Here is a 9450-nt window from a genome sequence, read left to right on the forward strand (position 1 = left end):
TTATATTACCATAGAGTGTTACATCTTAACTCCTAAAAACTACTCTTTGGACCCCTTCTGCTGAGCTAGTAGGGTCTGCTCTGACCCTTGGACCTGCCTGCAAGCAGAGGGTATTGTTCAATCAAAAGGGGATTACCTTCAGTCGGCCATACCATTGTTTTCCAGTTGTTCAGTAACTAAGACTTGGTATTTCAAAAGTGGCTTTCATTTCGATGTTGCCTGTAGTTTTCATATTCCCAAAATCTTTTGTCGGGCAATCATATTTATAAGGCTTTCCTGTTTCATCTTCCCCAACACTTCTGCTGCATCCTCGGAGGACAAGTAGGAAGTTTATGACTGCCCGTTCAGCACTGGCAATGAGCTCGTTCCTCTTCCAGCTCAGGCTTGGCCGCCCTGTTTTAGGTAGTCCTAGGAAGGGAGGGAGAACTGCTTCTAGAAATTTTTGCTTGTGAAATGGTTATGAAGTTGAAAATGTTGTCTTTAAAACCTCTTTAGATCTCTGAATCCTCATAAAGCAGAGTATTAAAATTTTGTTCTGTATTTTTTTACTTGACTCTACATGGTTTACAAGCTTAGGAGAGCTAAAAGATCTTTTCTGCCTTTGGAGAAAGCTGTCTTCATTGGTGACAATTCAAACTGTTAGACTCTTTCAAAACATGTTATTTTCATGTCTAAGTGGATAGATCCATTTCAGTGTGTGAGTGAGAAAGTCCGCTCTCATCTCTCATTGTGTTTATGGAAGTGCATATTCTTGGACCAGGCTCCTCTTTTTTGGGGGGGGGTACATACACACAAACTTCACCATCTCAATTTACAGAATCAAAACTGTGTTGAAACAGTTTGTCATGGGTTTTACAGTCTTTAGGGTAATATGTTGGATAATCACAGAATCAAAAAATCACAGAATATTCTCAGTTGGAAGGAACCCACAAGGATCATAAAGTCCAACTCTTCATTGAATGGCCATACAGGGATTATAATGGATGATTTTCTCTGGATCTCATTGTAAATAAAGTTAAGATAATAATCCAGAATATTCTTCCTTTACAATACTTTTAAGGATTGCAAATAGAAATATGATCGCCACTGTTTGTGAAGCTAAACTTCATGTGAGATAGCTGGCAATATCCTGTATCTTCCAGAAAGATTATCTCCTTCAACCCTCAAGGGATCTGTTTCTCCTTTGTCTGGCCTGCTCCACCACTTTTTCCTGGTCACATTTGCTGTGTAAAGGCTCCTCCTGTTGCCTCTCATTCTGGATCTCACAGAGCCAGCCCTGAAAACAAATTAATTAACTTGAACATATGTCTGCAATGCTCCCCAGATCCCCTGCCTTCTGCCCACAGCAGCACAGGTCCTACAGGACTTGCCTGGATGTCATGGTCAGAGCTACCACAACTGCACCACAGTCCCAGGCTTTTTGCTGTCCCTAAAAATGGACATTTTACTATTCCCACTGAATTCAGTGGAGCTGGGATTTGGCAGCTGCTCCTTCTGCTCAGTCCCCAGAACCTTGTGTCTGTAGGTATGGGTTCATTCATCATGGATTCAGGCTGGACAATCTCTTCTGCCAAATGGCCGGGAGCACAGGTTACATTGGTGATAAAGGATGCGAGAGGACGAGTCCTCACCACCTTTCTCTTACTTGCAGGGACCCAGTCCCACTCCATCTCTGCTGCCTGCTGCTGAAGGCGGAGCCAATCCCTCCATCTTCCCAGTCTTGCAGTCATTCCCTCAGGTCCTGAAGGCACTGACCCACTGTTTTATCTGAAAACTTCTAGTTGAAGATGTGCTCTGAGAAAAAAGAGCATTCCTTTTCTTTGGGGTATATATTTCCCCCTGCACATCTCATCACAGCCTGATCTGTTTAAACATCAAAAGTACTTGAGTAAATATATACAACAAGGCTAAGTGATTAGAATAATCTAATGCAAATTTCAAAGACTCTGAGGAGATCTGAGAAATCAACACTGTCATAAGTTTCATTTCCACAGCATGAATGGAAATAATATTAGTAAAATACAGTTTGTACTTCAAATAAAAGAAGTGTTGAAATGCTAATAAGTGAGAGGATTGCTGGAAGGTGGGGAGGGGAACATGGCAGGTGCAGGGTAAGCTCTTTCTCCAGTTGTAGATGCATTTTATTTGTTCATAAATACCTTAAAAATGTAATAACCTCTCTGTGGGCAATGAGGCATTCTTTTCTATTAACTTTTGTCATACACTATTTTCATGCATCCTCATTCGTCTCCTGAGCCTGACTTCAACTTCACGGGCCAGCACTGCCCAAGGCAGGGCCCTGGCCTCTCTTGGCAGCACCAGTGACAGCCACCACAAGGGCTGAACATAAGAGCCATGTAAAGACACCCCAGGGAAGGGAAGCCTTCTCAAAGGCAGCATCCAGCCTCAGCCACCCTCTTCCCAGAGGCAGGGATCCCTCTTGGACAAAAGGGAACCAAGCAGGAAAGCAAAACATGGTACACAGATGACTCAAGCAAGAAAATGCAGTGGAGGCATAGCCCCTACAAGTGCCACCAGTCTGATATCTGCGGTTCTTGTTCACAGCTTGAGCATCTGCTCTGTCCCCATCACGTCCTGAAGTGGCACTGTGTCAGCCCCGCTGAAGGGTGGCGGAGGAGGGAGTCAAGGTGTGGGGGTATCATGTCTCCCATCTGATGGGGTCGTGAGAGCGTCTCATCTAAACATCCACTTCAGACTCAAACTCTGCCAAGGCTGCACAGCTTTGCCTGCTAGCAGGCAGTTCATAAAAAGGTCCGGGTCTCCGGAGCTGCCAGAGCAGGAGCAGCCCCCTCCCTGTGAGAGGAAGTGGCCTATCTGGCCCCTGAGCCAGGGCTGAGTCTTCCACCTCCTTTCCCTCCACTTTATCCGTTGAGTCCCAGTGCAGCTCCACTGCCCAAAGTGCTCATTTCCTCCATCAGCATCACTTGCACTGAAAGTGCAGTGGACAGCTCCTCAGGGAGCTGATGGAGAGGTGGCCCATCAAGGTTAGGAATGTCTTTTTTTTCAGTTCTGAGGACAGGCATTTTCATGAGGAAAAAAAAGGAACATTTTTATATCAATAAGAGGTGAACAGTTCAGAAATAAAAGCCTTTCCTTCAGAAATGCAAATCATTTGGATTGCTGTAACATCTCCAGGGCTCTAATGATCTAAAGCACTGTCTTTTTTGCTGTCTGTAAAGCAGCCATAGCTTGACCCGTGAAGGACAATTTCATTTCAACTGACCTGGGGAAGCAATAAAAATGAAAAGACAAAATGAAAAGAAATATTTATTTGAACATTCATGGCACTATTTTTATTTGCATCATAGAGCTCATCGACCAGTTCTGTGTGATCTTTCCACTCCCTAGAAATTGCGATGTTCCACTATAGCAAATGCGCTGTTTAAGGTCAATCATAAAACAGCTACAAGTACAACTTAAGCTTTTGCTATTATGGGCAAAACAAGAGAAAAGGTACTTTGTACTCCACCTGGAATTCTACTCACTCTGTACACAGTGTTAATAAAATACAGATGCAGCTTGGGCCAGTGGTAATCAAGAATCATTAACATCAGAAGCTGTTCAATGGCCTGTATGAGTAGTATTTTGTTGGTCTTAGCTCAGTGCCCATTAGACAGACATCTACATTACAGGCAGAGCCATCACGCCATTGGCAAGGACCACTGTGACACATATTCTCACTGAAGTCCCCTTTCGGAAGTAGGACTGACCACTTTTGGACACTGGTGGGCTCCCTGCGTCCCAGCACCACTCGTGCTCATAACCTCCGTGGTCCCTGAGGGCAGAATGTGCACATGCAGGGCTTTTGGGTAAGTAATAAAATGCAAATAGGGGCCAACAGAGAAAGCTGTGACTGATGTAAGAGCAGCAAGGAAAACCTATCAGGCTGTCTGTCTTACATGGAGGGAGGTGATACTTCTTCCCCTTCTGAGCATCCAGAACCTGTCCCACATGTGACTACAGCCAAAGGCATTGCTGCAACAAGAGACACTGTGTGCCTGCAAAACATCTCTCTGAGTGTACAACATCCAGCACAGACAACCAGGGCTTTGCTATCTAACAGATCTATCTGATCAATTAGAAGAAAAAATTGGTAAGCACGTCTCTCCTCTGCCCTGCAACATTTCTCTAACCTGTCTGTGTTTTTTCTCCTGTGAGATTGCTAAATTCAGAGCATAATCCTGAGGCAGCACCTCCCATACCACCCTTTCTGGTTTGTCCTGCTCTCTCTAAACCAGCACTTCATTTGGCATGGGAGAAACATCATTTTCCATCCCTGTGTTGCAGGATCACCCTTTCTGAGGCACGCAGGGATGCACTGCCAGCAGGGCATGCTGTAGTCCAGCTTTCAAGCCTCAACTGGATCCATATGCTTCCAACGATCAGGGTGATTTTTCCCCTGGTTTCTGCGTGGCTATGACTTGTAGCTGTCTCATCCATACAACTGTGGCCATATGCTCTTGGGTACCAGCAGGAGCAAGAAAAAATATATTACAATCTTCAGGGAACTGTGTCCATCATTATGCCAGTCGCCACCACAACAGGACAGGGCTGGGGAGCTTCCAGTTCTCCTGTGGAGACTTTCTACTCTTCTGTGACATGACGTTTTGCACTCAGATTTGTCACACACCTCCCAGGTTGGAAATCATATTTTGAGCCATTAAATCCCCCAGTCCTGTCTCCAGTAATATGCTTCATAGAAAAATGTCTGGAAGGCCTTTTTTGCTGTGAAAATACAATAATAAATTTGGGGTTTAAGGCTGTAAGGATCTAGAAATATGTATTCATTCATTGAGATGCTTTAAAAAGAGTACAAAGCTAAGCAAGTGACAATAAAGTAGGTCTGATTTATACAGTAATACAGTAAAAGGGCTGTGCAGGAAAAAGGCAAACAATCATTTTATGTATGTTTATGCACATTAACTTTATAAGTGATTATACAGTCTCTAACATCTAGATTTTCAGGGGGTTTTGTAATGCTTCAAAGGAATATAGCTGCAAATAGACAAGTATCAGTTTAATTTCTTTCATTTCAGTAACAGCAAATGCATATTTTTGCTTTCAGATGCTGCCTCTTCTGCCAGTAGTACTTACATTTTTGTCTGCTTTTCTCCTGATAAATTCCACTGATGTCAACTACAGCAAACCTTCATGCTTGCTAAATGTGTGAACAAGAAGGGAATAAGGGCCACACTAAACAAACAAAAGTCAATCATCAAGGAATAAGTGGGGCTTTTAGCCTGCTCAAAGAAAAGGTAAGTGGAAGGAGCTTTATATGACTCTTCTTCCATGCTCAAAGGTGGAGGGTGTTATTTAGAGAAAAGCTTATTTTTTGCCTTCTTTTTTCCTTGTGTGCTCTCAGAGGAAATTATACTGAAAAGGCTAAAGCTATAGGAGAAAGTTTCACGAAGGATGTCTGGACTTCAGGCGGCTCTCTTGAAAGCTGTTTCTTGCATAGGCGAAGTTACAGCATTTCAGGGAGTGGGTATCCAGAGCCATCCCTACAGCTGCCAGCTCCAGCTGTAGGCATACCTGAAGCCACCTTCTGTTCAAGTTACAAAGCATTATATACTTTCCTTTGCAGAGTATCTTAACACATAACCAATAAGCACCATACACAATACCTTTACATTTGCCTATAGCCTAACATAGCTACTACCATCACCATATTATAGTTATTATTATCCAATCACAAGAGTAAGTTACAATTTAAGCTTACAGTGGAAAATTCTTAGACCTTTCTTCTTCTTGCTACATCAACATTTCTTGTTTGCCTGCCATATCTTTCTTTTTGGTAAAGACATGTTTTCTATTGACTTATCCTCTTTTTGAGACTTATTTACTTGGTGAAAAACATGTCTTTGTTTGTAATCACATACCTTTGTCCTGCTCCTAAAAATCTCCTTCCAACTCATCTCCAACCTTTGCCTTCTCAGTTACTCAGCAATCACTGTTTCAGCAAAACATCTTTTATTCTATATCAAAACTTGCTTTCATTTCTACCTCATCCCCAGCTTCTACATTCACAGACCTTTCTGCCAAACCTACATACCTTACCAAACTTTCATCCTCCCCAACATAAAGCCACTGACATTTTGGTGTTGTGAAAGAGTGAGAATGTAAGCTAGAAATTAATGGTAGTGTATCCCTAAGTATATGATCCATTAAGTTTTGTTGCATCCCTGAGAAATGAAGCATTGAGTATTTTCCTAAAATCAATATCCTACAGGGGTGAAAGCAAGATTAGTATCTTTCAATGCAACAGCCCAGTAAGTACCTAGGTATAAATACAAAATAACTCTGGTTTACTTAAAGGGACTGCCCTGAATAAGTACCAATGCAGCTGAGGACAACCCAGGGCCTCTAATCCCAGCCTGGATGTCTCCAAGCTAGTGTTTCCAATGCTCTGCACCTGCCAGGAGCAGCGCACTGGAGGGGAGGAATACGACCTCCCGTGCCTTGCCTGAAATGGATCTGAACAGATGTTTTCAGGGCTGGTCAGCTGCAGCAGGTTTTCTTTTCAATAGGATGAAATAAAGAAAATAACTCTGCAGGGGGGTTCTTTACACTGCATACCTGAACCTTAAATACAGAGGGAAGCCAGGCATTAAAAGAGTGCCAGCTTCAAAAAGTTGTTGGCACTGACAGACGTGGCTGATCAATGGTTTTTGTTGCTACAAGGGGAGCTTTAACTGAAGCTGCTTCCCCTTGGTCTGCTGCCTGGGACAGCAGCAGAGGTCTCTGAGGAGCTAAGGAAGGAAGGCAAAGGAGCCCGGAGGAAGTCCTTTGTGGCAGTGACTACAGACCAAGAGAAACCTCTCAGCCATATACATCTTTTATAGCCAAAAGCTTTGCAAACATTAAAAGCAGGCAGTAAAACATTAAAAGCAGCAGCTGAAAAGAAAGTCAACTCAATCCTCAAATACACTTTTCATGGTATTCTGTCTTCAGGTTCTGTGAGTGGCAGGTGAGGTGAAACACATTTGAAGTCAGGTGCTTCTCCATCCTTCCCTTTGCATTTGGTATGCTGGGATCTAAAAAACAGCAGAATTACGAAGCTGCAGTTGCCCAGCATAAGGGCTCTCTCGGTGGTCAGACCCTTTTCCCCTCGGGTGCAGTTCTGCTCGCAGCCAGCAGGGATCGCTGGTAGCTCCCGGTGAGCAGGGCAGGTGCGATGGTTCCCCCGCGGCTGCAGGGGGCGCTCTGGAGCGAGCTCAGGGAGCACGCGGCACTGGTGCCCTGGGATACCGGGGAAGGATGGAACAAAGGCTTCACAAACCCTGGACAGCTGGCCCCGGTGTCCGGCTGGAGCTTCGGGAACAGCAGGCTGGAGCGGCAGGCCCCGGCCTCCAGCGGGGCAGGGAGGGCGGCCTTGGGATCCCGGCTCTGTTTCCAGCAGAAAGCAAAGTAGCCGAAGCAAGCGGACTTCTCTCTCTCTCCGACTCAGAGAGCGAACTGACCCCACACCCAGGTGAAACAAAGGAGTAGCCAGGCCCACCCTACCTCCAGTGGGCAGCTCTTTTGTCTTCCTTAAGTACAGCCATTTGTCCCCTAGCAACATGCATATGGGAAAAAATTCCTTTAACAGGAAAAAAACTAGGACTAAACTAAAACCCCAACACCAGTTGAAAGAACTAACACAGTATTAATCTGGTTTCAGATCCATCCAACTGATGATAGGATAGCTCAGGTATTAAGCTGCCTTTGTGATTTCAATTACCTACCTTTTATATGCCTGGAAAGAAAAGTTATCAGCAAAAAACTAATAAAGCAGAGAGTTCTGTAAAAGTGGCAGATGAGTTATTTCACTTGCTTTAGGCAGTGTAACCTACTTCTGCATAGTCACAGATGGGGAAGGTTTACTCGTTGCCTAAATTTTATATGCGCCGACAGAAGAGGAAGACACGAAAGCAGTCCTGTTTCCCCTACAAACTCAGCTTTTCCTTCTCCTCACTGTTGTTCTGCCCCCAACCCCTGCCTCCCCAGCAGCCAAAAAATAAAATCAATTTCCTTTAAAGGCAAGGGATGAAATGGGACCATACTGTAAAGGGAAGGGAAAGGTAAGGTGAAGGAGGAGATCCCTGCTGGCCACGAGCAGAACTGCACCCGAGGGGAAAAGGGTCTGACCACCGAGAGAGCCCTTATGCTGGGCAACTGCAGCTTCGTAATTCTGCTGTTTTTTAGATCCCAGCATACCAAATGCAAAGGGAAGGATGGAGAAGCACCTGACTTCAAATGTGTTGGTCAGTGACACAGTTTATTTATCATGTAACTGACTGTTCTCTGTGTAAAATGGACGAGTGACAGAAGGACCTTTTTTCCTGACAAGTTCTGTAATATTTAGAAGCACAAATTTAAGACCATCTGGTCAGAAGCTACTTTTCTACTGATAAAGGCACAATGGGATAAACCTGGAATCCAAATATTTGGAGTAGTGGCATTAGTAAAAGCAGAGAATTTTACAAACTTTCTGGATCTCCAAAGAGTTATAGAACTCGGATTGAAAAACTAGTGCTTTTGTGGCTTACAGGCACAGATGAAGAAACAGCTTTTACCGTTTCAGCCCTGATGGAATATTTCATGGTGGCTAACAAAATGCAAGAGTGAAATTAAAGACTTCTCTTTCCACGGCAGAAATAAGAATGATGACCACAGATTTCTGGTGGAACTAGATCTCAGGATCAATCTGAAGTGACTGATAGCATGCAATTCCAATGCCTCAGAATATATTGCAGTATACAGTAGACCCAGGAATTCCATCTCCTGGAACTTCTACTTCATCTTCCACACCTTCAAAAGGTATTCAAGTGTTATATTGGTTTTCTCTTCCCTGCAGAGTGTGGCTGTAGCAACAAACAGTTGATCCAGTGTGCCATAAATTTCCAATTAAGATGGCAAGAGAGGTCTCAGGATATGTGAAAGCTGAGTTTGGAAAAACTGTTTTCAAACTGGGCTCTTAAAATCAAGATAAGGTGTTTGATTTTTCATGTAGTAACAATTGGTCTACAGCCAGTTGAACATGAGCCAGCTGTGCCCAGGTGGCCAAGAAGGCCAATGGCATCCTGGCCTGGATCAGCAATAGCGTGGCCAGCAGGACCAGGGCCGTGATTGTCCCTCTGTACTCAGCACTGATGAGGCCACACCTCGAGTGCTGTGTCCAGTTCTGGGCCCCTCACGACAAGAAAGACATTGAGGTGCTGGAGTGTGTCCAGAGAAGGGCAATGGAGCTGGGAAGGGTCTGAGGGAGTACAAGTCCTGTGAGTGGCAGCTGAGGGAGCTGGGGATGTTCAGTCTGGAGAAATGGAGGCTCAGGGGGGACCTTATCACTCCCTGACAGGAGGTTGTGGCCAGATGGGGGTCAGTTTCTTCTTCCAGGCAGCAAGCAACAGGACAAGAGGAAATAGCTTCAGGCTGCACCAGGAAAGGTTC

General features: G+C 44.5%; 1 long non-coding RNA gene across 1 annotated transcript in view; it reads left to right on the top strand.

The window, feature by feature from the left end:
* LOC108446323 overlaps positions 1 to 9049 on the top strand; it is a 9623-nt gene extending 574 nt beyond the window's left edge. The window contains exons 2-3 of the long non-coding RNA XR_001861484.1: positions 5087 to 5276; positions 8552 to 9049. This is a non-coding gene — a long non-coding RNA (uncharacterized LOC108446323). The remainder of the gene's footprint in view (positions 1 to 5086; positions 5277 to 8551) is intronic.
* The last annotated feature ends 401 nt before the right edge of the window (positions 9050 to 9450 follow it).

The sequence above is a fragment of the Corvus brachyrhynchos genome, unplaced genomic scaffold (genome assembly GCF_000691975.1).
Source record: "Corvus brachyrhynchos isolate BGI_N302 unplaced genomic scaffold, ASM69197v1 scaffold444, whole genome shotgun sequence".
Taxonomy (NCBI): Eukaryota; Metazoa; Chordata; class Aves; order Passeriformes; family Corvidae; genus Corvus; species Corvus brachyrhynchos.